This window comes from Rhipicephalus sanguineus, chromosome 5 (assembly GCF_013339695.2).
Source record: "Rhipicephalus sanguineus isolate Rsan-2018 chromosome 5, BIME_Rsan_1.4, whole genome shotgun sequence".
In the NCBI taxonomy this organism is placed as follows: domain Eukaryota; kingdom Metazoa; phylum Arthropoda; class Arachnida; order Ixodida; family Ixodidae; genus Rhipicephalus; species Rhipicephalus sanguineus.
This window is the reverse complement of record NC_051180.1, coordinates 43898532-43925404: the sequence shown is the minus strand read 5'-3', so window position 1 is coordinate 43925404 and position 26873 is coordinate 43898532. Positions and strand designations below refer to the sequence as shown.

At 47.1% G+C, this 26873-nt stretch overlaps 2 long non-coding RNA genes across 3 annotated transcripts in view; one reads left to right on the top strand and one right to left on the bottom strand.

Annotated features, from left to right (window-relative positions):
* Positions 1-26873, top strand: part of LOC125758712 (uncharacterized) — an 80572-nt gene that overhangs the window by 16350 nt on the left and 37349 nt on the right. The window lies entirely within an intron of this gene.
* Positions 2594-25655, bottom strand: LOC125758713 (uncharacterized). Its single transcript, XR_007416343.1, has 2 exons — positions 25541-25655; positions 2594-2709 (listed from the first exon to the last, which is right to left on the bottom strand). It is a non-coding gene; the product is annotated as an uncharacterized LOC125758713 (long non-coding RNA).

Genomic DNA, 26873 nt, shown 5'->3' with positions numbered 1-26873 from the left:
TCACATTAGTAGCGGTCACTACCTTTTTGTTAGCTAGTAACCGGTATTATCAATATTTCACTACCTAGTTAGTAACGAGAAGGGTAGTAACTACTACTAATTGCTGTTGTAATTGCAAGGGTAGTAATAGTTACTACCATTGGCGTAGCTAACAGCAGTTACTAACATGATACTTGTACTTTATGCGACAAGTCGTTAGGAAACCGACGTTGGTCAGTATGGCAACCTTTTTTTAGAGCGCAGCTCTTAGGCGCCCATTCCTGCGTTGAGCGGCGTCGCCGTCGCCGTCACTGTCGGTGGCGTAACCAGTAGACATGAAAACACAATATGAGAAAAAAAAATACCCATGATCGAATGGGATTTGATCCTATGTCCTCCGCGTGGTAGTCGAGTATTCTGCCTAAGAACAAAGCTAGTGCTTGAAACTCACTTGCATAAAGACCCTATACAGGCGTCATGTCGGGCAAGGAATCGCTTTAACTTATGTAATATATAACAGGATACTTGTACGTTATGCGACAAGTCGTTAGGAAACTGACGTTGGTCAGTATGGCAACCTTTTTTTAGAGGGCTGCTCTTAGGCGCCACGCATGCTGCTCAAATAGCTCCTCAGGATCGTGCGCGAAACGCCATGCGCGGGTGGGAAGCCAGAAAAGACGACGTAATAATGAATAATATTGACTGATGGGGTTTTAGGTCCTAAAACCTCGATATGATTATGAGAGAGGCCGTAGTGGGGGTTCCCGAAATTTATACCACCTGGGGTTCTTTAACGTGCACCTAACTCTAGGCAATCGGATTTTCTTTGCATTTCGCACCCATCGAAATGCGGCCACCGTGGCCGGCAGTCGAACCCGCGCCCTCGAGCTTAAAGGCTCGTTCACATCGTGGTTCGCACCGAAGGCGGAGCGGCTAAAGCGCACGAGCAGGAAAGCGGAGGAATACTCCTCGCCAGGCGGGGAGCCGGATCGCTCGGGGGCTGATTTTTTCCGCCCGCCGAAGGTCTCCGCTTTGGTGCCGCCAATCAGAACGCCATGCTGCGGTGGCGTTGGTGTAAACATCCGATTAAGGCGGAAAAGGCGCGATCTGCGTAGGCGGCTAGGGTGGCTAGGGTGGACAAGCAGTTCCACCTGATGGCGACACGCCCGCAAAAGCGAGAGATGGCCCGCTTCGTTGGCCGCGGGGGCAGCCAGGCAAAACGTGCGTTCTGAACAGGTGCACGAACAAGCCGCCTGGCCACGTTGCTGTTGTGGTGTGTGGCCGCGTTGTTGTTGCGAGTGCTTTTCGCCGCTTTGGCCGCTCCGCCTTCGGTGTCAATGAACCTAAACAGCGTGGCACCCTGTACGTGCTAAGGTGCAGTACCGGGTGAGAAGACGACGCATGTCGCGGCAAAAAGACGCATGCTACTCAAATGTAAACTTTAAATGAGCGTATGCTACATTCAGAACAGACTTTCTTCATATATCTCTACCTTTCATGGAAATGCTGCGTCTTTCTGTACCTTTCACCAACATTATGTGCCTTTCCGTACCTTTCAGCAAAATTCAGTGACACATCTGTGCCACGTGTTACACAGCCTAGGTGGTCATCCACTTAAAATGGCTCCGTGATAGACGTGGAATGGAAGAGAGCGGAATGGCCGAGAGCGGAATGGAATCTATTATTGCGATAGCAATTATATGGACAGTCTCGGCTGAATTTTGCCGTCGCCGTCATGCACCGTATATGTATAAGTATGTATATACATAAAAAAGCCGCAAACAAAAATAATTGAGAAAAATGCTTCCGGAGCGCGGAATCGAACCAGGGACCTCTTGCTCCGCAGCGAGCGGCACTAACCGCTACGCCACGAAACGCAGATCCTCCACGTAGCTAACGGCGAGCGTTATATACACACCCTTTACAGCTGGACGGACTCGGAGACGGCCGGCGCTTATAAGCGTTTCTTCCTTACCAGCGAGATGGCGCTAGGAGCACGACGGGCGCATTTAAAAGTCGTCGGCGAGCTCGCTCGCTTCTTCTTATTGCGCAGGGAGAACCTTGCCCTTCCGCTGTCTGCTCGCGCGGTTTTCTGGTGGTGAGGGGAAGAGGGTTGTTTCAAGCTTTCACTGTGGTGTCCGCGCTCACGTTACGGAGCGTACGAAAGTCACTCGAGCTGAAGGGACGCCGCTAAACGAACAAACAGAAGATGAGCGCGAACTATCAAGTGTCACAGCTCTACACTTGAAGCACGCTAGTTTGCTTCGCTGCTTCGGCCGCGTTTGCAACAGGAGCGCTGTTCAAACTGAGAGTATCCATTGGCGAGCCTCACTTCGTATAGCATTAGTTTCTTGCTATCGCATTCATTGCTTCGCCCTTGCGGCGAAACTGCGACTTTTTCTTTCTCTTCTCGCCCTTTCTACATTTCTTTCTCTTTCTATTCATCGCTTCCTCTTTCTTTCCATGTCTTTCTATCTGTTTTAAGCTGGGCGGCCTTCCTTGTCGCTCGTTATTTTTTGTTTCTTTCTTCTTATCTTTCTTTCTCTCTGTTTCTTGTATCGGTTTTTTGTATCTGCTTCTTTCTATTTCCTTCTAGCCGCTTCGGCCGTGCACGTTGATCGAGTTAATAATATCTGGTGTTTAACGTCCCAAAACCACGATATGATTATGAGAGACGCCGTAGTGGAGGGCTCCGGAAATTTAGACCACCTGGGGTTCTTTAACGTGCACCTAAATCTAAGTACACGGGCCTCAAACATTTTCGCCTCCATCGAAAATGCAGCCGCCGCGGCCGGGATTCGATCCCGCGACCTTCGGGTCAGCAGTCGAGCGCCATAACCACCAGACCACCGTGGCGGGGTCACGTTGATCGAGTTAAAACTGTGGCTGTTATAATACGTTGTTGTTGGGTGACTGCTAGCATGTCAGTCTCTCTGCTGGCTCTGCTGGCGTCTGTGTAGTAGACGGTCGAATATGTTCCAAAACGATGCCGAATCGATCTGATTGGCGTGTGAAACAACATTTTCGCAACCTTGTCATTTTGCTTCCCTCCGCCATCATGTGGCCGCTGTTTGGTATGGACTCTATGATGATGATTTTTTAAGGATTGGAGCTGTGTACATAAACTCGCCAAACACATCGCTTCGCTGCCTTTTACCTACGTCGTGCGTATGAGCAAGTGCTTTTATTAACATTGCACATTGCGCTGTGTATTAAATTGCTATAAAGATCTCCATGAGACAGTGCAGATACTGAGGAAGAAGAAATACACGCACGAGGTGCACGAGAACAGAACGCGGCTTTCGCTCAGTCAGCGACAGCAGCTCAGAAGGGCCAGCTGCTGCGCATCGTCGCTGCTCCGCCCAAGCCCTCTACTGGCTTCCGCTTCCCAGCAGGCGGCTACGCAGGCGAAACCGGGCTGTTCCGGATCGAGGGCTCAAGGCGCAGAGAGTGCTGAGGCTCCGGCTATCAAGCGACCACGCGGTCGACCGCCCAAGGCCGTGCCGGTGGACCCGCTAGCGCCGAAGGCCGTCGCGCCCACGGCAGCTCGGAAGTCGCGGAAGGCAGATGAGGCAACACAGCCCGAGACCGAAAAACCTTCAACCAGCAAGGCAGTGGCACGGAGAGCCCCGAGAGTGAGTCGCACGAAGCGCTCGAGGAGCTCCTCGGCAAGCAGCATGGACGAAACGGCAAGCGAGGCTCCAAGGCCTCGCAGTGCCAGGATGAAGACGAGCCGCAGCAGATCAAGCCACTCATCCCGCCCTCGTCATAGAGGACGAGCGCGTAAAGCCCGAAGCCGCGCCAGCTCGGCGACACGGTCGGAAAGGCGCCACGGAAGAAAGAGGCGCAGCAAGAACCGCCGCCATGCCCCGGTCTAAGAGCTCGTCCTCGGCCACGGCTGTGCGCTCGAAGCGCGGCCATAAGCGTCGCCACGCCTATAGTGGCGCCTCCTCGAGGCACGAAGGAAGGCGCGTTAAGACGAGGAAGGCCCCGAGCAGCCGGTCGTCGACTAGACACGGGAGGCGAAGGAAGGTGGGCAAGACCTCCAAGGGCTTGAAGCGAAAGTAGAAGACAGGTGGAGTCAAGATTAGCCACGTCCAGAGCAAAGCCAGCCAGCATGCACAATTGGGCTTTCCCTCTAACGTTTCCAAAAAAGTGGCGAATATACTGGAATTAAATTCCCTTCTATCCCCCTGTATTGTCCTATTGTCTGAAGTGTCTTATAATGTGATTTATTCTCTGGCGAAATTGCGGGCATGACGCGAAAACACTTTAACAATGCAGTGCTGTTAGGCTTGATGTATTCCGTGTGTCGTAGATAGAAAATTATCATGAACTGGTACGCGCTCGCTTCGTCCTCTTCTTCCTCTTCTGCTTCGCTCCCAGAACACGTGCTCTGATTTCTCGGGCATGGGATGCTATAACTCTGCTGGGCACGAGAATGAGTACAGTAAGAGAGCCATAAACGAGTATGTGCCAGTATTGGGTTAATCCCACTACTCACCACTGATCCACTAAAAATGAAGAAGGCAACAGTTGAAGTTTCTCTGTAAACCTGTGTATAAGAGCGGCATTGTCAAGATGCAATAAAACTATACCAGAACCTCAAAGCTTAACAAGGAGCAGTGATACAACACATCTTAAAAGCTTGCAAAACCTAGAAATACATTAGCCTGACGAAGGGAAGGCCTCCATCTTCGCTGCTTCATTCATGTGGCGCATACCCACCTGAGGAGTTTAGCACGACAGAGAACAAGTTACCGATAACTTAAACAACTTTACTCTAAAGAGAATGAAGAGAGCGCGTGCCGGTTTGTGATGATGATAGTCTTTGCGACGGGGAACAAGTTACCGACAGATTAAACCACTTCGTTGTTAAAAACCGAAACAGTAAGAAAGAACAGGGATAGACTAGGGAAAATGTTATGCCCAGTGGGCATTCCTTTTTCTTTCGTTTCGAGTATGTTATTTGCGCTTACTATCACATCAAGAGGGGAGATCTTGCGCAGTGTAGCGCGACCTTGAAGCCAATATTTAGAATGCAGAATGCTAACCACCACGGAGCACTCGACGCGAACCCTTTCCATGGTGCAGAAGACGAGGGCTATGAAAAATAATGCACGTTGAACAGCAAGCATTTCTTCCGAAGCCCCTTTTCACTCATCCTGAACGGCCTGGTCCTGCGGCTGTGTGGAAGCTTACTTCCATAACTTATTTAATTCGCATTAATAATAATAATACGTGCCAAAATCACAATATGATTATGAGCCACGCCGTAGTGAGGAACTCCAGGTTAATTTAGACCATCTGAGGTGTTTTAACATAGAGTCGCAACGGAAAAAGATTAACACAAGTAAGTGATCGCTGGCAGGAGCGGCAAAATTGCGACACGTGGCGCTGTTGTTCCCGAGCACGCCGATAGCGAGAGTACCAAGCACATTCCATTTTTGAAAGCAGGGGTTACGGTTATTCTCAACTCCAGCGAAAAGAAAGAAAGAAAAGACATCATGTGCATATAGGCAAGTCTGCCGATAAGGAATGCATAAGCGTTTATTTAAGATGTGGGCTTTAACAATAATAATAATATCTCGGGTTTAACGTCCCAAAACCACGATATGATTATGAGAGACGCCGTAGTGGAGGGCTCCGGAAATTTCGGCCACCTGGGGTTCTTTAACTTGCACCTTAATCTTGGTACACGGGCCTCAAACATTTTCGCCTCCATCGAAAATGCAGCCTCCGCGGCCGAGATTCGATCCCGCGACCTTCGAGTGCCATCACCACTAGACCACCGACGCGGGGAAGATGTGGGCTTTCGGATGGGCCAACAGCAAGATGGGCTGCTTTCTGCCGGTTACCGCTGCTTTGGAAATTTGAATGTGCTTGGCACTCTCGCTATCGGTGTGCTCGGGAGCAACAGTGCCGCGTAGCAATTTTGCCGCTCCGGTCACCGGTCACTTGTGCTAAACTTTTTTCTGTTGCGACTGTACGTTAAAGGGACCGACAACTGCTTTTCCTCGACCCTTTTTTCTTTACGGCGCGACAGAAAGATCACCCTTCGCAGTGTTTGTAGCTGCAGTAGTTAATCCCAAAAAGCACGTAGTTATTTTACAAGCAATATTTTTCGACCTGAAACGCTCTAAACATGGACGAAATTTTATCCAGCAACGCTGAGAATTGATGGCGATGCCGCCAGCCCTTCTCGCGATTTGTGAAAGCTATCGCTGTTCTGCTTTCGCAGGAGTTCCTGTAACTATGCTTAACCACCTTTATTTATATATTTTCAACTATTTTTGAAAATAACGAGCTGTTACAATGAGATAATGTGGCATTATACACCTTCCCTGTATTTGTACCACGTTGGGCGCATGCATCCAAGGTTGCCTGCGCCTGTGTCATGGGTGGCTTGTCCCGGCGTCGTTACTCTCTCGACGCACAAGACAAGCCAAGTCACCGAAAACGTCACTACGCGCATATGCACAGGCGCGCCGAGTAGCAGCGCGCGTCATTTCGGAGACGAGGTTCAGGTAGCAAAACTATGTCGCTCCAAAATCTTAGCGACCTAGAAACTGCGTGCACGGTTGCATGAGCACGCTGAAAAGTTGCTCAAGACGCGCTGACGAGCGTGGGATTATTACGTCACGCGAAGGCAGCGCCACTTTAATGCATACTACTAACGCAGGCCTATATGTAGATTTTTATGGAGTAATAATACCTTTTAATATAAAGAGGCGAAGAATATTTGAATACTAACAAAAAGATCGTCGACCGCGTACAGCAGTCAATGGTCACGTGGCCGGGTTCATCGGATCGTTCATGTTTTTGCCGCCAGAGGCGCCAAAGGTCATTTTTCGCGACTTTGAATTAAGAAATAAAAATACAATCTCTCAAGAAAAAAAACAGGGTTGGTGTGAGTCAATGCGACGGACAATCTTTCCATCAGTGGAGTCATCTCATTTCATGTTCTGGGCAGCTTTCGGTCCCTTTAATAGCAGCCTCAATTTCCGTATTTTTCTTTTTATTTAATTTGATCAATACATGTAATCACTCTCACTTTTAGATAACTATAAAATGTGATGATTGAAATGATCTACTATGTAACTTTTTCTGCAAAGGGCAGATTCCTCCGTACGTTCTTCTGATAATTAATTACCTAATATAATTAACAAAGCAGGTCTATACGTTTTTGTACATATAGCACATGGGGAGATCGGCACAGAAGGTTACTGGCGGTCTGAGATTCGGAAATTACTGGCACAGGTTTCCTTCCCCCATTCGACATCAAACACATGCGATAATCATTTAAAATGACGGTCGTGGTGATGATGTTTATCAAGAACAGTTAAAGTAACACACTCTCTGGCAACGCTGACAGCTACCCGATCGATACTGTCAAAATACGCATACTGCTCAAATGGCTCCTCCGGATCGTGCACGAAACGCCAAGCGCAAGTGGGAAGCCATATAATACGACGTAATAATAAATAATAATAACTGATGGGGTTTCACGCCCCAAAACCACGATATGATTATGAGAGAGGTCGTAGTAGGGATTCCAGAAATTTCTACTACCTGAGGTTCTTTAACATGCCCCTAACTCTATAAGCAATCGGGTGTTCTTTGTATTTCGCCCCCATCGAAATGCGGCCACCGTGGCCAGGAGTCGAGCCCGCGCCCTCGAGCTTATAGGCTCGTTCACACCGAAGGCGGTAGCGACCAAAGCGGACGAGCGTGAAAGCAGCAGTCGGAGGATTCTTCCTCGCCAGGCGGCTGAAGCGGGCGGAAAACGAGGCGGGGAGCCGGATTGGTCGGGGACCGATTTTTTCCGCCCGCCGAAGGTCTCCGCTTTGCCGCCGCCAATCAGAACACCATGCGGAGGTGCCGCTGGTGTAAACACCCGTTTAAGGCGGAAATGGCGCGATTTGCGTAGGCGGCTCGGATGGCGAGAGTGGACAACCACGTGATGGCGACACGCCCGCAAAAGCGAGAGATGCCCCACTTCCTTGGCCGCGCGGGCAGCCAGGCAAAACGTGCGGTCTGACAAGCGCGCGAACTCGCCGCCCGGCCGTGTTGAAAATCCGGTTCACCTCTTTGGCCGCTTGGTCTTCGGTGGGAACGAACCTAAACAGCGCGACACCCTAAACGTGCTAAGCTACAATGGCGGGGGACAAGACAGCTGAAAAGGAATAACTCCAGCAGGACCTCATCTTTTCACGACGATGCCAGAAAAGCCTCCCGCTGTGATCCCGTACATTCATGGACTGAGCCATTCCCTCAAGAAGATCGCCGACATACAAGTTCTGGGGAGTTTTTCGGCTCCAACAACGTTTCAGCAAGGCTTCAACAATGTGCCGCAGGGTAAACAATGACAAGAGGAAGGAACCTGTGGAAAGAGACACCGTACGCAATCTGTCACAAGCTGTCGTGTATCGCGTTCCCTTATGCGGCCGGGATTACATCAGCCAAATCGATGCTTATGAGAGGACAAGACAACATGCTCCCTCACTGCAAACAACGGCACCTGTGGCTAACCTAGCAGCTCATTGCAGGGACTGCACCAGCCAGGCATTTCTCGATCAAGTCTCCGTCCTAGCGAAAGGAAGCAACAAACTCAAGCGGGAAATAAAGAAGCTCTAGAGATCAGGAAGCAAGGTTGCACGTGTGTCAGTGCAGCGTCAGTGGTTCTGACAAGAAATAACTTCATTTCTGTCTGGCGTGTGAAAAACTAGTTAGTGGAAATGACACCAGGTGCCAGTCACTGTTAGATACCTGTTGGTGACTCTGCGTGTTTTGGTTGTTATTTAGCGCGAGCGCATAGAAATAAAATTTCAGTTGGTAGTACAGCGACGTTCTTGATCTGTCTTCTTTTTGTCCTCGTTTTAAGTTCCGCTGCTCAAACGTAGTATTCCCCTTCCTTCGTTCATTTCAGACCCGGAATGTTTGAAGCATTTCTTGGCATGCCAGGGTTTATTAGTCAGCTGCCAGCTCGTCAAGTTCATGCTAACGCGAGGCTATCAAGAAAAAAAATCTTCCACATTTTACCTTTATGGCTGCGAGTAGTAAAGCTTTCCACGTCAAAAAAAAAAGAACTATTGTAAGAAAAGGTGCAACATTGTTTCGTAGACGATTCCCCGTGTTGAGTTGATTCATTCAAGGAAGCGCCCAACCAACCCAATTTATTAGAGCTCAAGACGTGCACAAGATCAGAGCAAAAGAATTAACATGGAGTAGCACCGGCAGGAGCGCCCAGAAGCACTGTGCAACGGCGTTGAAATAGTACACAAGTGACAAACACCACTATGCACAGAAAGTAAGTGAGTGCCATGTTTAGAATATCTGCATACAAGTGTAAAGTTTTCAATATGGCTGGAGTACTAACACTGTAATTGTGAACAGGAATGACTGAGATATTGCCCAGCACTAAAGCGCATATTTACCATACAGTGGGCACATGTATGCGTTGTCCAGCAATTAGTCATGGAGGAACTAATAATTCCTCGCATTTTACGTGCCAAACCGCGATATGCATAATGGTCCACTGTAGTGGGGCATTAATTTTGACAACCCGGGGCTGCTAACACGCATGTGAATTTACGTACACCCGTGTTATTGCATTTCTTCCCCCCCTTTGAAATCCGGCGTGTAATCAAGGAACTAAGAAGTCAGAGACGGCCCCGCGCTGACGACCGAAGCGCGGCAGCCGATCGCCTCCGCACCTAAAGAAATAGTCACCGCTTATGGTTCTCCGAAGGCAGAATCACCGGCGTCCGGCTCATGACGTCAGTCAGGCATGTGCGCGCGTGTCTTGCTGCAGACTTGTGTGCGTCCCGCCTGGAGGAGGAAATGCTGCGCTAAGTTGTAGACGACTGGGGGGCTACTAAATTATTGGGGGCTACTAAATTAACGTCGGGAGTATCAAGTGAAAGTAGCGAAGAACTCGTTTTAAAAGTTTAATAAATTTAGAAATACGACATTGAGACAGTTTACAATAAAACATACCATGGCTATCCAGAGGGTAGGTGTCGCTCGCCCAGCTAGAACGTTGCCTTTTGTTGTAAAGACAGTGCACAATTTTCGTCATATAAAGCATCACAATGTAATATAACATTATCTATAAAAGCATTATATACAACATATAGCAGTGAAGACGCAGTGCTGCGGCTCCCAAGTATGATCCAGCTGCATCTCGGCAAAGCTCTGGTTGTGGCGGGCATGGCAGGGCGGCCGATGTGCGTCGTCAGCCAAGTGCACAGGCTCTTCGACGAGCTCACGCAAAAGTGCATATGCAGCACGGCCTTCGCCTAACTTGAGAATGGCACGCCGCTGGCAGCCGTTCCATGAGGCTGCTTCAAGTGATGGGAGCAGCAGGTCGTGGATGCCCTCACTGCAGGTGGTCTCAGAACGAGAGCCACAGCAACGCCTGTCCAAGGCATAAAAAAAACAAGATAAAAACCAACTTTATATCGAGAAATGGACGCAACAAGCGCTGTACAATGATTTTGACATGAGTGCTTCCGTACCTGACATCCATCCCATGCCGGCCTTTTTTTTTTATTTCAGATGCAACGCATATGCTTGATCATGTCGACTTCGCATCCAGGATTTTGTGGCGCTTTACTAACTTGAGCTTCTGCTTTAAAGCAAACAAACGTAAACTAGAATAGTGTTCGTGTTTGCATACCTTCTTCTGTTACTCTCCTTATCGCGCACCACAATTTGAAAAAAAAAATAAGGCGCATGGATGTTGCTAAGGCTTTCGCTATGCATGCTCTTGAATACCCTGCATTATGAGAGCGTATTAAAACCTTACAGAATTATAATTTACACGCCCTACGTAGGTCGGTAAGAGAAATGGAGCTCAAGCTGTATCACTCAAGAAATAAATTTTAAGGTTAGGGCTCACTCGGTCTCAGACTACTAAAAATTTTTCTCAAACGGACTCACTCTGACTAAGGCTCACCAAACTGACTCATGGGTGGACTCACACGAGTTTTCAGACCTCTTGCAGTATATATACATACTGTGCAGTTTACAACAAAGAAACCAGTTCATAGTCAGCGCCTTGTCCCGTCTTCTGTGATCGCGTTGTTTCACCAAAAATGTCCAGTTTTGCTTGCGTGGGAGAGAGGATGGAGGTGCTGTCCTCCGTGGTTGGCGCAGGCGCTACTTTTTTTGGCTTCATATATTGCGCTATCTTGGACCGCCTAATGTAGCCGGAATGCTTATCCTGCACTCAGTGTAATAAAAGTTATCCCAGACCCAGATGTTTATTCGCTGTTGCAGAAGCTGATTTCGCACAACGTGACGCATATTTTGGGGCGCGTTCGTCGCCCGACGGCAATTACTGCTCAGCGAGAAGCACCTAATCCGGACTCGATCGGGCTCAGACTCACTAATTTTGCCTAAACTGACTTACTCGGACTCAGAGTCACCAAAATATGCTCAACTGGACCCATTAAAGCACAAGCTCACAGTTCAATCTGAGTGAGTCCCGAGTCGGTGGACTCATGAGTGAATTTGCCGACCTATGCCCCCCTAATTAACCAGCTTTCTCAAGCCGCTCCGCTCCCCAGGTCCCATAGAATATGTTATGTAATGTAAGTTTTAAGGCGTTGTCTGAGAGTCATTTATCGAAATGAATCCTACAACTGCATCACGAGCGTTGGTTAGCCAGAAAAAGTGGCGACGCATGCAGCCTTTTCCCATACTAGCTTACCGTGGCGGCTTGTTGCCTTGGTCTGTTTATTTTTGATAAAATAAAGCTGTGGTAGGCGTCCGCTGAAACGTCATTGGCTGAGTCGGAAGGTCACCTGACCTTGCTATGACCACTCAGGTGTAAGCAGGGCTGGGCAAAGATACATTGAAATTGTATCGCGATACGATACAAGATACTCAGGCAAGAAGTATTTGAGATACAGATACAAGATACTTCCGGAATACTAATTGTATCCGATACGATACTTCCCAATTGTATCTTAAGATACTTCGATACATTTGCAAATTGGCTGTTATATATCTATATAATGAAGCAGGAAATGCTTATGAACAAAAATCTTCTATCGTAATTTTTTTAACTGCGACCAACTTTGTTTACATTTGAAAAAAATAACTCTTTGTGTCCCGGGATTTCCGTCTTACTTGCTCAAGAATATCAGTTTAATTCGTAAACAAGTCGGCTTAACATGAGAGCTTTTTATACGCTGTAATGTCAATGGTTCTTGTTTCACACTTTGTAATTAATGGGTGCCGCTTCAACTACTTGCCGACCAGCTAGGGGTTGTCATCTGAATACAAGAAGGTCAACAAGAAGCCTCCGCACGATGGCGCAAACACCGTTGTGCAGTTCTGCCCTGTCCGTAAGCGTATTACCGTTTTCGCAATACCGGATCTCCCGAAATGCAGCAACAACGCTGGTAGCGATAGTTTTTCGTGACGCACCATGCATGAGCGATTAAAACTGCAATGATTTTTATATTCTACTTATCTGCTGGCGTAAAGCTTCGTTAGCAACATATTCACTAACGTGCAATCTTTTGAAATTTCTTCTCCGAGAGAACTAGTGCCATCGAGAATTGTCCCAGGCGTATTGTAGTGGCACAAAGCGTTGCAGGATACCACTTCTGTTGCCACTTATGGCTCCGACTATCTCGTGATTTGCAACAGCGAAAAACTTTACAGTGACCTCAAAACAGAAAACCAATATCTTAGTCAAATAGCAAGGCGGTTTCATATCAATCACAGTGAATACGTTTACAGGTCGTTTCATGTAACTATAGAATCAAATATCTAAAAAAGGGTTAAAGGGACACTAAAGAGCAAAATGATTTTTCTCGTATTAGTAAACTACTGTTGCACGATACCAAAAACACCACACCTGCGGCGAGAAGACACTAAGCGAGAAATCGCGCAAAAAGAAAATGTGGGTGGCGACGCCACCTTGAAATTTCCACACCATTTGCCGTGACGTCACATTATTTGACGGCGCCTATACTAGGGCCTACGTAGTTCCCAAACCGTAAAAATGAAGTACACTGTCCTCTGACGGGACCATAGGTTAACATACCAAGTTGAGGAAATTTTGTTGAGCCAATGGCGCCAAAATACGATAAGTACACTTTGAAATCCATGACGTCACGCGTGGACATTATGGCGCGAATCTAAAAATGAACTTTGAACTTCATTTTCTCCTTATTAACACACCTACCATGAAATTAACGACAATATAGTTCTGAAAGTACAATTTATCAATCTGAACCGATTCTTGTTTCTCTTTAGTGTCCCTTTAACCGCTACTGAATGAAACCAATGAAGAAAGGTTTACCGCCATGTAGCGCTCCTTATAGTATCCTTTATACTGTATTGCGCTTAATTGGTTGATTAACTGAGGTCAGTTATGATTAACTGAGGTCCAAAAAATGATTTTTAATATTCATTTAGGACCAAGTGGGTGCCATCACGTCGTAGAGGGCATTCCAAGACGACCGGTCCAATTTTTTGGTGGCGATGTACAGTCGCGCTCAACATGACTTGCAACAGGGGAGCGCGTGGTCTTATCAGTAATGAAGTGGTATGAGCCTTTGGACAGAAGATGAAGAAGCATGAGAGCCGGGCAGGAAAGAAAAGGAGATGAAGTTAAAATAAAGCGAATTATGATGGACGCCAGTTCCATACTGAAGCTTAATGCTGTTCCGTTATTTTAAGTAGGAACACTACATTACTTTGGCGCAGCCGGCCATCGAAGCCATCATGTGGGTGACGTTCTTCATTGACGAGACCTCCAAGGAGAAGATCATCTTTTCGAAGTACCAAGTTCAAGACGAGCAGTGGTAGACCGACCTCGTGAGCTCAGCTCGGAAGAACTCATGAACTTTTGTGGAATGGCAGCCGGGGACACTACGAAGGACAACGCGAAGAAGGAACTTGCGGCCTACACGCACAAACGACCCGAAAGTGAACTTGCGCGTCAAAGCCTTCAAGGATCACGATCTTCGACGAAGAGCGTCGACGTGGAGCCTGCGGAAGTGGTAGGAAAGAAGCTTCAGCTGCAACAGGAACAGATGGTCTACAAAACCAATAATGACATCTCTTATAAGCTCTCTGAATGCTGAGAAACCGACGCCTAAATTCGTAGAACCTATGCCTTCGACGTGTGTGTCTTCAAGTCCAGAAAGTTGGCTTGATTTCTACGAATATGCCGCTGGAAAACAAGTGGCTCTCTGATGAGGCTAAAATCACCAACATGCGCGTTTACTTGAGAGGTGTTGCGCGAAAGTGGTATGAAACATGCATTCTGGAAGACAGTGACGACTCTTGGAGCCAGTGGAGCAAAAGTTTTTGACTGCATTCCGAAGCAATCCAGTAGAAAGATGGAACACGGCGCTTAATTTCAAGTCTGAGCAAAGCTGCCTTGTCGAGTACTTCTTTGAGAAACGCCGTCTTTTAAAGCTGGCTGAGCCTTTGCTTCCATCTACGGCCGTAGTTGCCTTAATAATGCATGGATTGCACACTAAAGTGTTGAAGCAAGTTCAAATACTGTCACCAAAAACTCTAGATGACCTCCTCGCGTGTCTTCAGAACATACCATCAGCTTCGGAAACAAGCATAACCGCCGAGTCAAGCAGCTGTTTCAGTCGGAGTAAAGCGGACTGGTCAAGCCGCGCTCAGCGAGAACCGAGCCACCTCGCAAGTAGCACAGATAACTTGCCCTGGCGCGTTCCAAGAGGTCGAGTGAATAAATCGACACTGAAGCTCAGGAGTATTCGACAGAAAGAAACTAATAAACGAGGGTGATCAGTCCCACCCGATGACTCCAAATGAGACTGTTTATTTAAGTTGCTCTAGCCTACTTCACATTCCCGTCAAAGTAGGAAACAAACATATGATGGCTCTGGTAGACAGCGGTGCTTCTGTGTCCATTATAAATGCCAAGCTGGTGGATGCAAGTCGCTTGCATAGTGGAAGAATCCTACGAGTACAAGGCTATGATGGAAAAGTAACGTTGCACGATCAGTGGGCCTTTGTAAACATCGAGTTCCAGGGTCAGGAAATAGAGAGCGAAGTGTTGGTGATTGAGGGGGTGACGTACGACTTTTTGCTATCAAGACGAGATATAAAGAAACTAAAGATCAACGTGTACTGGGACGATGTGGTTCTAGTCGAAGGAGTAGCAAGGAACGAGACAAATCAGGGTAGACAAGATAATCTACGAGTTGTCAAGTGCGCGGAGGATATCGCAACGACCTACCCTGAACTTGTGTATGCATAGGAAGCTATCCTCAGGCGATGAAGTCACACAAGGTTCCTTTCGAACTCGCTGACAAGACCGTCATCCGAAAAGCACCTTACAATATGTCAAGGGAGCGAAAGATGTGGCTCAAGAAAGAGTTGCAGAGATGCTAGATGCTGATATCATACGACCTTCGGTATCACCCTTCGCTTCTCCCATAACGATCGCACCGAAAGAAGACGGAACCTTCAGATTATGCACCGACTACAGGGTTCTCAATCGTCAGACAGAACTCATACCATTTCCTATGCCGAAGATCGACACAATTATAGATGAGACCGGGGGTTGCCGACATTTTTTCCCGCATCGATTTATGCAAAGGTTTCTGGCAATCCCACTAACCGAAGAAACAAAAATGTACACCGCTTTTATCACGCCATTCGATCTCTACGAATATAACCGGCTTCCTTTCGGTTGGAAAAACTCGCCAGCGTGGTTCCAGAAGATCATGAACGACGTCCTAAAGCCATTCCTTGGTCTTGTTTTTTGTAATGTGTACATAGACGACATTATAGTCTTCTCCAAAACAGAGGCTGAGCATCAGGACCATCTGTCTCAGGTGTTAAACGCCTTGAGCTTGGCACATCTCAAGGTTAATTTTAAGAAGAGTGCATTCTTTCAACAAAAAGTTGTGTTTCTTGGAAGAGTCTTCGATGGGAACACCAAAAGCACAAAACAAGAGTCCGTCGAGAAGATCTCCCAGTTGAAGAAACCATATGACGTCCATTCACTGCGTGTGTTTTTGGGATTGGCAGGACATTTCCGATCTTTCATAAAGGACTTTGCTGTCAAAACTAGATGCCTCACGCGCTTAACGCAGAAAGAAGTTCCCTTTGAATGGAGTGACGAATGTGAGAGAGTCTACCGTGACTTGGTGCACAGAATTTCTTCTGACCCAGTTCTGCGCATACCAGACTTCACTTTACCCTTTGAATTGAACACTGACGCCTCACATTATGGGACTGGTGCAGTGTTGTATCAAAAATGTATTGAAGCATCTGGCCGAGAAAGGCGACACGTAGTAGGTTACTACAGCTACACTTTCAAGCCGTCTGAAACAAACTACACTACTACGGAAAAGGAAGCACTGGCTGTTCTGAAGGCCGTTGACTACTTCCGCACGTACCTGGAAGGTACGAAGTTCACTTTGTTCACCGATCACCAGGCACTCACTCATCTCTTGAATATGACCCAAACTAAAGGGCGTATCGCCAGATGGGTGAATTACTTGCAGCAATTTGACTTCACCATCTCGCACCGACCAGGACCGCTTTTAACCGATGCAGATGCTCTATCAAGATTGATGGTACAAAACAACACAGAACAATCTGAAGAAATCAATGAAGTGAAGCTGTGGGAAGGCTCAGAACAACTGGTTTTTACTGAAGGTCGGTATCAAGTCCCACCAACTCTTGTTTCCAAAGTGCTTTACTTGTACCACGATAGCCCAGAATCTGGAGGACACGACGGATTTTGGCGTACCTACAACAAGTTGGTCAAGAGGTTTACGTGGCCTCACATGAAGAAAGACGTCAGTCAGTACGTTCGTTCATGCCATGTGTGTCAAGTACACAAAGTCAAGTATAAACAGCCTACGGACACCATGATACTACCTTGCCACTCGAACGTGCCTTTTGAAGTAGTTCACCTGGATTTCGCCGAACTTAACAAGAAACGGGAAGGAGTCAGAAAAACGCAAGCTTTTCTGCTGGCCATAGATGAATGCACCAGGATGGTCGCGGCACGAGCAGGAAAAGAAGATGCAAATAGCGTCATAACCCTTCTCGAAAGAGACATGTTTAGAACTACGCGGACAATCGTATGCGATAACGGCCCCGCGTTCAAGAGTGAAAAGCTAGCAAGATGGGCTCGAGATCACAATGTATCGATCAAGTTCTGTGCGCCATACCATCCTGCGGCGAATGGGCTTGCAGAACGTGCCATACGGGACGTGAAACAGTACATCAAGATGTACGATAGTTTTCCTGGTGGATGGAAATGTTCTTTAGAAGCAGCCGTAAAACATCATAACCGATCCTACACAAGTGGCTTAGGGTGCAGTCCACAGTACGCTTCTACAGGAGAAACCCCTATTCTGCAGGCAGACCGTGAGTTGGGACTCTTGGAAAACCTCAAGATTGTCGAGGAGAGGCAACAAAAATCACAGGAGGAGAGGTACCGAAAACGAATGAAAAAGAATTTCGACAAGAGGCATCGAGCAGACATGCCAGACATTCAAGTCACCGACCTCGTATTAGTGAGAAAAGGAATAAGAGATTCCAGTGCCAAATTTTACGGGCCTTACTCTGTGACCAAGACAGCCACCCAGAACGGAATTTTGAAGACTGTCTGGTACACTGGTGAACGTGGATCAGTTGAATGTGCGTCAATTGGGAATGTCTTCAAGTATTACCCCAGGAGGGGTAATTAAAAGAAAGCGGGAAGGGTGAAGCGGTATAAGCCTTTGGACAGAAGATGAAGAAGCACGAGAGCCGGGCAGGAAAGAAAAGGAGGAGGAAGTTAAAAATAAAGTGAATTAAGATGGACGCCAGTTCCATACTGAAGCTTTAATGCTGTTCCGTTATTTTAAGTAGGAACACTACAAATAATAATAATAATAATAATAATAATAATAATAATAATAATAATAATAATAATAATAATAATAATAATAATTCTCTATATTCTCCTCTTCTCCTTGTACTATCAGTTTCCATTAAACTCTTACTATTCCTTCGTCTTTGCTGGCACTGCGTAAAACACAGACAAGGCACCGCTTAATTATGTGTTACCTGCCTGAATACTGCCTGAATTCGCTAACGTCGAGTAAATGCGGCTAAATATGGATGCGTACATCTATCAGCCAAGGCTCAAACACAGATCGAGAATCTGAGCATGCCACTTCTTTTGTAACCCGAACGCAAGTTTCATCATGCATCATTATTGCCCCACCGCCTGTCCTGCCCTTGTTTCGAGAGGCAAGAACAACGTTTATACTCCATACATCCGTACACAAAAGCCTCCAAGGACGGAGCATCTCAGGAAAACGTATCTGTACGGAGTCGAGGTATCTACACAGAGATCAGTCGTGCATTGTAGAAGCACCGTAGAATGTGATGCTTCAGTGATTCGAGGAGAGTCAAGGTAGCAGATGCTTTTCGAACATGATTTTGATACCTTGCCAAACTCCGTCGACGACTTGACGGGAACACTCGACTTGAGAAGCCCAATTTTATAGATATTTCTTACATCGGGAACACGTAAATTTTCTCCACACTGAAGATTTCTTCGGAACGTTGATAATGAAACATTATTCCTTTTGAAGTGACTAAAACGCTTCTCGACCGGCTCTTCCCTACTCCAGTGCACATTCATGTATAGACCTCTTCTAAGACTAGTGATTCCCCCGCCACGCTGTTCTAGTAGTTATGGCGCTCGACTGCTGACCCGAAGGTCGCGGGGTCGAATTCCGGCCGCGGCGGTCGCATTTCGATGGAGGCGAAATGCTAGAGAGTCGCGTACTTAGATTTAGGTGCACGTTAAAGAACCGCTGCTGGTCAACATCTCCAGAGGCCTCCATTACGGCGTCCCTCATAATCATATCGTGGTTTCGGGACGTAAAACCTGAACAATTGTTATTAACATTCGCGATTCCACTTTTGAGTCACCCGTTGCGCGGTTGATCTTTTCTAAATATAATATCTGCGGTTTAACATCGCAAAATCACGATATGATTATGAGAGATACCATAGTGGAGAGCTCCAGAAATTTCGACCACCTGGGGTTGTTTAACGTGCACCTAAATTTAAGTACGCGGCCCTCGAACATTTTCGCCTACAACGAAAATGCAGCAGCCGCGGCCGGGATTCGATCCCCCGACCTTCTGATCAGCAGTCGAGCGCCATAACCACTAGACCAATGTGGCGGGGCGTTGATGTATTCTCAAGGTTCCTAATAGCCACCGTAGTAGCATGCAACGTTGCCACAACGTTGAAGCAGCTTTCTCATGTGGCCCCAACGTTGTGTCAACATTTGTGCTACTAGGGCATTTTCCTACTTCCATTGGTAGCTTATTAATATTCCGCTTTTCCTTGCCGTTTGCTTCATCGAATCAGTGCTTATACAGCCGATCAACATTGTTTTCAGGTCATTTTTTCTTTACTATTACACAGTTGACATAGCATCGACTTCTCTATTTCTCAAAATTGATCTAATACTACATTATACAATGTAGCACGAGAAAGACCTTTTTAGTTTGAAAGACCTATCACACGTACTAATGAATTGTTTGCGTGCGCCTAGTGTATACGCGCGATTATAGCGAGGACGTTATGCGTTTTGTTCGTAGATGGCATTCTGATGCGTTACGCTATTCGGACCACGCGAAAACTCTGAGAACGCTCGAAATGAAACGTACCACTTGCGAAAACAGCATTCATTCTTTTCCGACGCAGCTTGCATTCCGAATACAACAAAAGCGTTCGCGTCCAAATTTCTGGAATGGCTGTCCGTCTCTTGTGAAGCATTTATTTTTGAAGTGTGCATCATTCTAGGCATTCTGTTCCCACAAAGCGTGAAGCCCTCCATGATGGAAACCATCTATTCTCCTTCTTCTGGCATTCATTGCTCCTCATTGCCAACTTTTTTTGAAAAATGTGTATGCAGAAATACGGCCCTCAATAGAGAGTGTTCGTGCAACAACCGTCTTTGAAGTGAGATCCTCCGAGTTATACTTTTTCCCTGTCCGAACGGGCTTTAACCTTTCATGTTTTTGTTCTGTATAAGCTTACGCAAGAAACGAAAGAAATGAGCAGGCTCAGCTCCGCTTGAAACCGATGCCGGCCATACAAAGAAAGCAAAGCTTTGCTTTCGTATTCTCTGGTGTCCTACAGACAATTCTTTTCTTCAGGGTGCACCTCTGCACGCATAGACAAAGTAAGACATCCAATGAGAACAAGAACAAACGCACAGAGAATTCCCATGCATTTTACGAGGCTCTGCGTTGAGCGGGAGCGCTTGATCGCGAGAATGCTCATGCGTGCATTGCGATTCAGTACACGCTTGCTGGGTATGATGGATGCGACGATTTGATGGCAGAACGCATCTAGTGAGAAATGATTGCTGTTACACCCGGGATATTTCAAGCAGGCGGCATGATGGCTACAATTCGTATAAAGCAAGCATCGCGTTAACACTTTTTTTATTTTCATGAGCAAAAAGATTCCTCATTCTCATGGTATCCTGCTTACTTTTCGGTTGCATGCCAATCATGTACGTAGATATCGGTCGTGACCTTAATCCTGAGCTGCCTTCTTGAAAATTTCATAGCCACCTTCGGTGGCTTTAAGGTAATTTAAGAATTCGTGTTTGCTCGAAATTGAAGTTTCTCTCAGTGAGTGTGGTGAAGCACGTTGTTTATATTTTATGGAAGTAAGTAGCATATGTTGCGAACGTGACCAAAGATACCTCTTTTTTCTGTGCACGTCACTTACATTGTTTGCGCAAAGGTATTTATTTATGAGTTCTAGAGAGTGTCCTACTCCCGTTATCTGGAATGTTTCCTAGATTCATAACATAAGCGTGCAATTTTGTAGAATGAGGGCGTAGCGCAACGTACACAGGACACGAGGGAACGAGGGAACCCGAAAGAGAAACAACAAAATGGTATACCAACAAGCACAACGTGCAACTTTGATAAATATACAACATACTGACTTCGGTTTTGATAATAAGTGCAATATGACGCAATTGCATAAGGATGGCCCGTTGATTAACATTGGATGGAGTTATGAAAATTTAATGGATAGTCGGCGGCTCAAGTTCAGCGAGAGCAGTTTTACAGAAGCATTTGCATAACAGTGCTCAGAGTGTTACAAATGCGTTTTGAAATTTTCGCGAAACTGAATCCGAAGCAGATGGCATTACAATGACTACACCAGAGTAGAATATAGCTAACACGGAGGCCCCGCTTTAGAAATTTGTGTGCGTACTTAGATGGGTGTAAGGAAGTTATGCCACTTATAGCTTTTTCTTTTCCTTTTTTCACGTATCGTTTAAAGGGGTACTGACACAAAACTTCGCGGCCGAGATAGCCTGCTGGATCGATTCCCGTGTACGTGCGTGTACCACCTGCAAAATATCGACAGCGAATAAAGCTTGGAGGTATTTTATATGAATTTTGAAGTTCGCGAGCGCGATCCAGCATTATAGGCCGCACCTATTGCATTGACACCCTCGGAGGTGACCCGAGGTGACCCCCTACTTCCCTACGTAACCGTTGCAGCCGGTACAAGTTATGATGACGTCGTAGCCGCCATTTCTGTTTTGACGCGCTTCCCGACGAATCGCTCCTCGCCAGCGGGTCAAACCTGAAGTGATTCGCCACGTCGAAAATTCCTTCCATCCCCGCCGCAAAAAAATCGTCGCCATCAGACGACAATGAGCCGGCGACGACAGACCGCGCGGAAATGCGTCACTGTTCTGTGTGCTCACGTGACCGAGCGTTTCACTCGCTAGGTGGTGATAGTTGCACCCGGCGGCTTGTCGTTTTTGGAGCTCTGTCAAACCGAAACTGAGGCTGTGTCGGTAATGTGGAGCTTGTAATTATCTGTCGCGCGCTGCAGCAAACGATGTGCCGTGTTATGACTAACAGGCCCCCAGCAACACATTGCAGCAAAAAAAACGCGGGGCGAAAACTTTTGTGTCAGGACTCCTTTAATGTTGTCAAAGTGTTTACGTAAGTCTATTTTCACAACTAGCCAAACTGCTTTGCAGTCAAATGTCTGACTATTGTAAAACATCCCTAATATTTCAATCCACGTGCATCCTTGCTCCCTTAGGTACCAATGGAGGCGTCGCTTGTAGAGAAATCGAGTCTTTAATAACGCTTCATACAGAAGTGCTGGCTATGGTCAACGGTTCATTCCTGCGCAAGAGCCATTCCAACATTTCTTGCTTGTTTGTTGTATTCAGTTATATCTGACCATTAACTAAGATAAGAAACTTGTCTGGATGGTTAGCACAGAATACTTTTCTTTCTTCCTTCCCTTACTCGCTGAGGCATAAGTGATATAAGCGGCAAATTTCTCGTCCTCGCACCCCATCATTGACGCCGTTCATTATGACACTTCCATGTAAAGAAAAAACAAAGAAGAATGAGGTAACTCTTAAAGGAATAATGTCAGGAGCAATGGGGACACCGTGGCATTTACACGGTGATAAATTGGTCGGCCGCAAATAGCGCGGATTACTGCTGCCTGCAGACTTTATTGCACGCGATACCACTCAAAGTCCGGACTTCACATCATACACCGGAAGTGAGTTGCACCTCCGGCTCTTTCGAGATAAAAGGAAGAAAGCGCAAGATAACGAGCGAGCGAGCTAGGCGGGTTGGCCCACTTACTGTTCTAGCCGTCACGGCAAGTAACCGGCTTTGCGAAACAAAGCGTAAAACAGAAGCACCTCCGGAATGGTAAGCACTTTCGCCAAGGCTGAACTCGCATCCCAGCTTACATAACAGAGTCTTGGTGTTGAAACGTCGACGCCGTTGGCAATCCGAATAATTGCAGCCCACGTTCCTTGCCATAAGACCATACCGTGGTGTGGCGTTGCCGCGCCGTTCTTTACTTTATTTTCGTCGTACCCGCCATTTACTATTACGATTGCAGCGCGCCATCCCCTGAAATCGTATAAGCAGCTTAACGCATTGCATTCTTTTCTTGGTCACCTACTAAAACAGCTTTAAGAGAGCGCTTAAACTTTTATTGCGTATTCGCTCTACAGGGCTAAATTATGCGATGTAGCAGCATTGATCTATGACCAAGTAGGAGATATGATATGAGTGGTAGCTTTTTTAAATGCGAAGCATTTCTTAGCGAACCCCTTGCACTTTGAGCGTTTCTATCTACGTATCTATCTATCTATCTAGCCGCCTACGTCTGGTGCTCTCATAATCGCCTCCTTAACTTGGTGTAGATCAAAAATTTGCATAGGAGGGTAAGAGGATTCGAGGAATATGATTGCCGGGTCATCACATGAATAACGTTAAAAATTGGGGGACGCTTAAGCTTCGCCTTTAAGAGTTGAACGCGATAGCGATATCCTGCCACTAGTGCGCACTTTGAACACTACGAGTGTTCAACAGAATGCGCGCACCAAAGTGTGTGTCTTATGTAATGGGTAGCATGCTTTAAACCAGGAGCAATTATGCGCGGGAAACTTTTTCGAAGTTGCCATGCACCCACTACGTGGTCTTAAGGGAATACGCGCAGTAATGTGTGTGCCTTTTGTAATGGGTGGCTGTCTTTAAACCACCAAGTCGTTATGATGTTGACATGGTGTGACGCTCGATGGCAATGTACGCTTGTACCGCGCAATATTACTGCGATATTACATCTCGTACTGTGACACCTGTATACAGGACGCGTATTTTTGGGAAGCATGAAAGTTACTTTCAGTGCAGCTCCAAGCAGAGGCGTGGCTGTGTGGTAGACCACCTGTTTGCCACGCAAACGGCCTGGGTTCGATTCTCACTCGGACCCAACATTTTTATTATTTATTTTATTTGCAGCTTTTTCGATTTTCGGTCACGGACAAGATGATGATTTTTCGCTCACAACCAACGGGGCCGACACCGACGGCGGAATTTCTGCGAAACGAGCTCTTTAACGCTATCGCGTTAAAATCCTGTCGCGTACGTTGTCAAACCCTTTCCATTTGACACGTGTGGCACATACCTGTTTACCACGGGCCGCGGTGTACGGGTATGCGCCACAGGTGATTGACAGTTTATATCTACCCAGGAACGGCGAGAACAGACATTGGTAACTTAAATGCTAGAGCGTTAAGGAAAACCAACATCGGCAGCGTTGACTCAACGAATGGAAAGAATGAAAATTAGGATCCCAGCAGGAATCGAACCCAAGCATTCTGCGTAGCAATCAGGTATTCTACCACTGAGTCACGCCAGGTCTATAAACTGGTTTGGAAAAACAGCCTACGCAGGCGTAATATCGGTGCAACATCAAATGTGGTTGTGGTGCTGGCTATCTAATTTTTCAAGAAAGCACTAAACCCTACATGATGCTCCTACGATGTGTACTCCTACGATACAGGCGTCATATCAGATTAACGTCTGTAGTTCCAGTGTTGGATCCGCTTTTATAGCAATCTAATAAACATGACGTTTGTATTCCTATGATTCAGCAAGCTATATTGAAGCATTGCTTGACCCCGGAGGAATACATTAACGAAAGTTACATATGATATCCACATCACTGCACCGTAACGTGCACTTCGTCCACCAGAACGACGGAGTGTCCTCTTCATTTCTTACGAGGCTGGGCGGTGGCCTCATGCTGACCGAGGATGATGCCAGATTGATTGACAGCCGCTTTGTAGACTAGGCTACATAGGCCACATACGCCACATACGTAGTCTACCAATACGACAAACACCATCCACTGATGTGCTCTACGTACCACTATCCAGGCCTACCAGCCTCGACGGCCTAAACCTCACCAACGCGAAGGGTGGCTTCAGGTTCCGACATGTCGCCGGCTCTGTCGATAGACAGTTTGTCGACGAAATGACCGAGGTATCCACGAATTCCAACAGCTCTACTATACCACATACTTCACTAAACATAGACCCCTCGTCACCACGATCACGACCGGATCCTACAAGTCATGACCAGCTGCTGGTGCTCACTGATCACGGTGATGATGCCCTTGTTCAAGAACTGTCAAGAACTTCTTGCACACATGCACACGGGTTCGGGAAACGTGTGTGCGTTCTCGGGACACGTATAAGCACTACATATCAGCTTACCGCTTCCGGTGTTGGTAATACCCGCGTTGCCATTGGCAGCTTTACCCAACCGTAAACAACTGGTTATATAACGCATATGCGGCTCTTCAACATATATATGTGTGCGTATAAAATTTATACAAATATTTAGCGTCATTTTGTAACGTGTCGCTCAGTAAAAACGTTACGCCACAGTCACCTACCCGCTGTTAGGAATTGGGGTTTTCGTGACGTTGAAAGCCGGGAGGCTGGCGAGCCGATGATGCCGAAGATCGGACTTATCGCTGAGGAGCAGAGCAAGGAGGCAAAACGTTTACAAAACTTAACAACGTTTATAGCAGGTAATAGCAGGTTAATAATAATAATAATATCTGGGGTTTAACGTCCCAAAACCACGATATGGTTATGAGAGACGCCGTAGTGGAGGGCTCCGGAAATTTCGACCACCTGGGGTTCTTTAACGTGCACCTAAATCTAAGTACACGGGCCTCAAACATTTTCGCCTCCATCGAAAATGCAGCCGCCGCGGCCGGGATTCGATCCCGCGTCCTTCGGGTCAGCAGTCGAGCGCCATAACCACTAGACCACCTTGGCGGGGCGGTAATAGCAGGTTATAGCAGGTTATAGCAGGACAGAGCCTGCCAGCACGACCAAGTCGGCTGGGGCGTCTCTCTCAACAACGGACCAGCCCGGTCTTAAATAGGGGACCAGTCCATTGTTGACAGGGTGATTCTTTGGTCACAGGTGTGGACAGGGAGGCGCTTTAGTCCCAGGTGTCGAGCAGCCTTTCCATCATCCTCAGGAATGCTGCTTTCCGTAGCTGGGTAGCTTGGAAGAACGACTGGCATCAGTCGACCGGGGCCGGCTGGGCGAAGACACCGTTTTCCCGAGATTGCAGACAAAGCATGCAGGGGTTGATCCCGGCTTCCAGGTAAGCAGGAGTTGGCCCTTTCTGGTCGCAGGGCAAACGCTGACCGCGATGGCCGTGGAACTTCCAACGAAGTGCAGGTGCTTGTTCCTTCGCCGTTCGTTCAGGTGCTCTGGCACAACCACCCGCGCATGCTTCGCATAACATCGACTCCCACTCTACGTGGTATCTGCCTAATCTTTTTTTTAAGAAGCAGAAGGAAGAAACGACGAAATCTGAAACTTATAAGATAAGTGTTGCGACAAGTTTTTCTTTTCTCATATTCACTCTCAAGTATGAGGAACCACAAAAAACATGGCTGATCCCTCTGCCATAGGAATCGGTATAACACAAAAGTGATACCTGTCTTCACTGACGTAGTTGAGCATTTGTTGTGCATTCTTTCGCCCCAAGCGCGAAGGAATGAATGCTACAGCAACATACTGCAATGTCACGCGAAGAACGGCAAGCAGCTCGAAACTTGCAACGCTGCTCAAACAGAAAGGGCGCACGGAACGAACATACACAAGATGAGCGCGAACTATCTGTCACAGTCGTAGCTTATTTTGTGTGAGCAGCGCGCTCCTTCCGAAAAAGCGCCCGCCGCAGTGAGCGAAGTGACCTTCGTGCTCTCAATGCAAGCTCGCGGTGAGAGCACAAGGCGTACACACCACCGCCATCATGAGATAAGCCCGCGCACAAGCGACCACGCCCTGTAGAGGCGCGCGCTCATCTGTGTGGGGCGACGACCTTTAAAGGGACACTAGAGGCAAATATAAAGTCGACGTTGATTGTTGCAATAGCGGTCCAGAAACCTCGTAGTGCTACTTTTGCGCCAAGGAAGTGCTTATTTTGAAATAAAATTACGTTTTAGTGGTCCGCACCGCGTTAGCG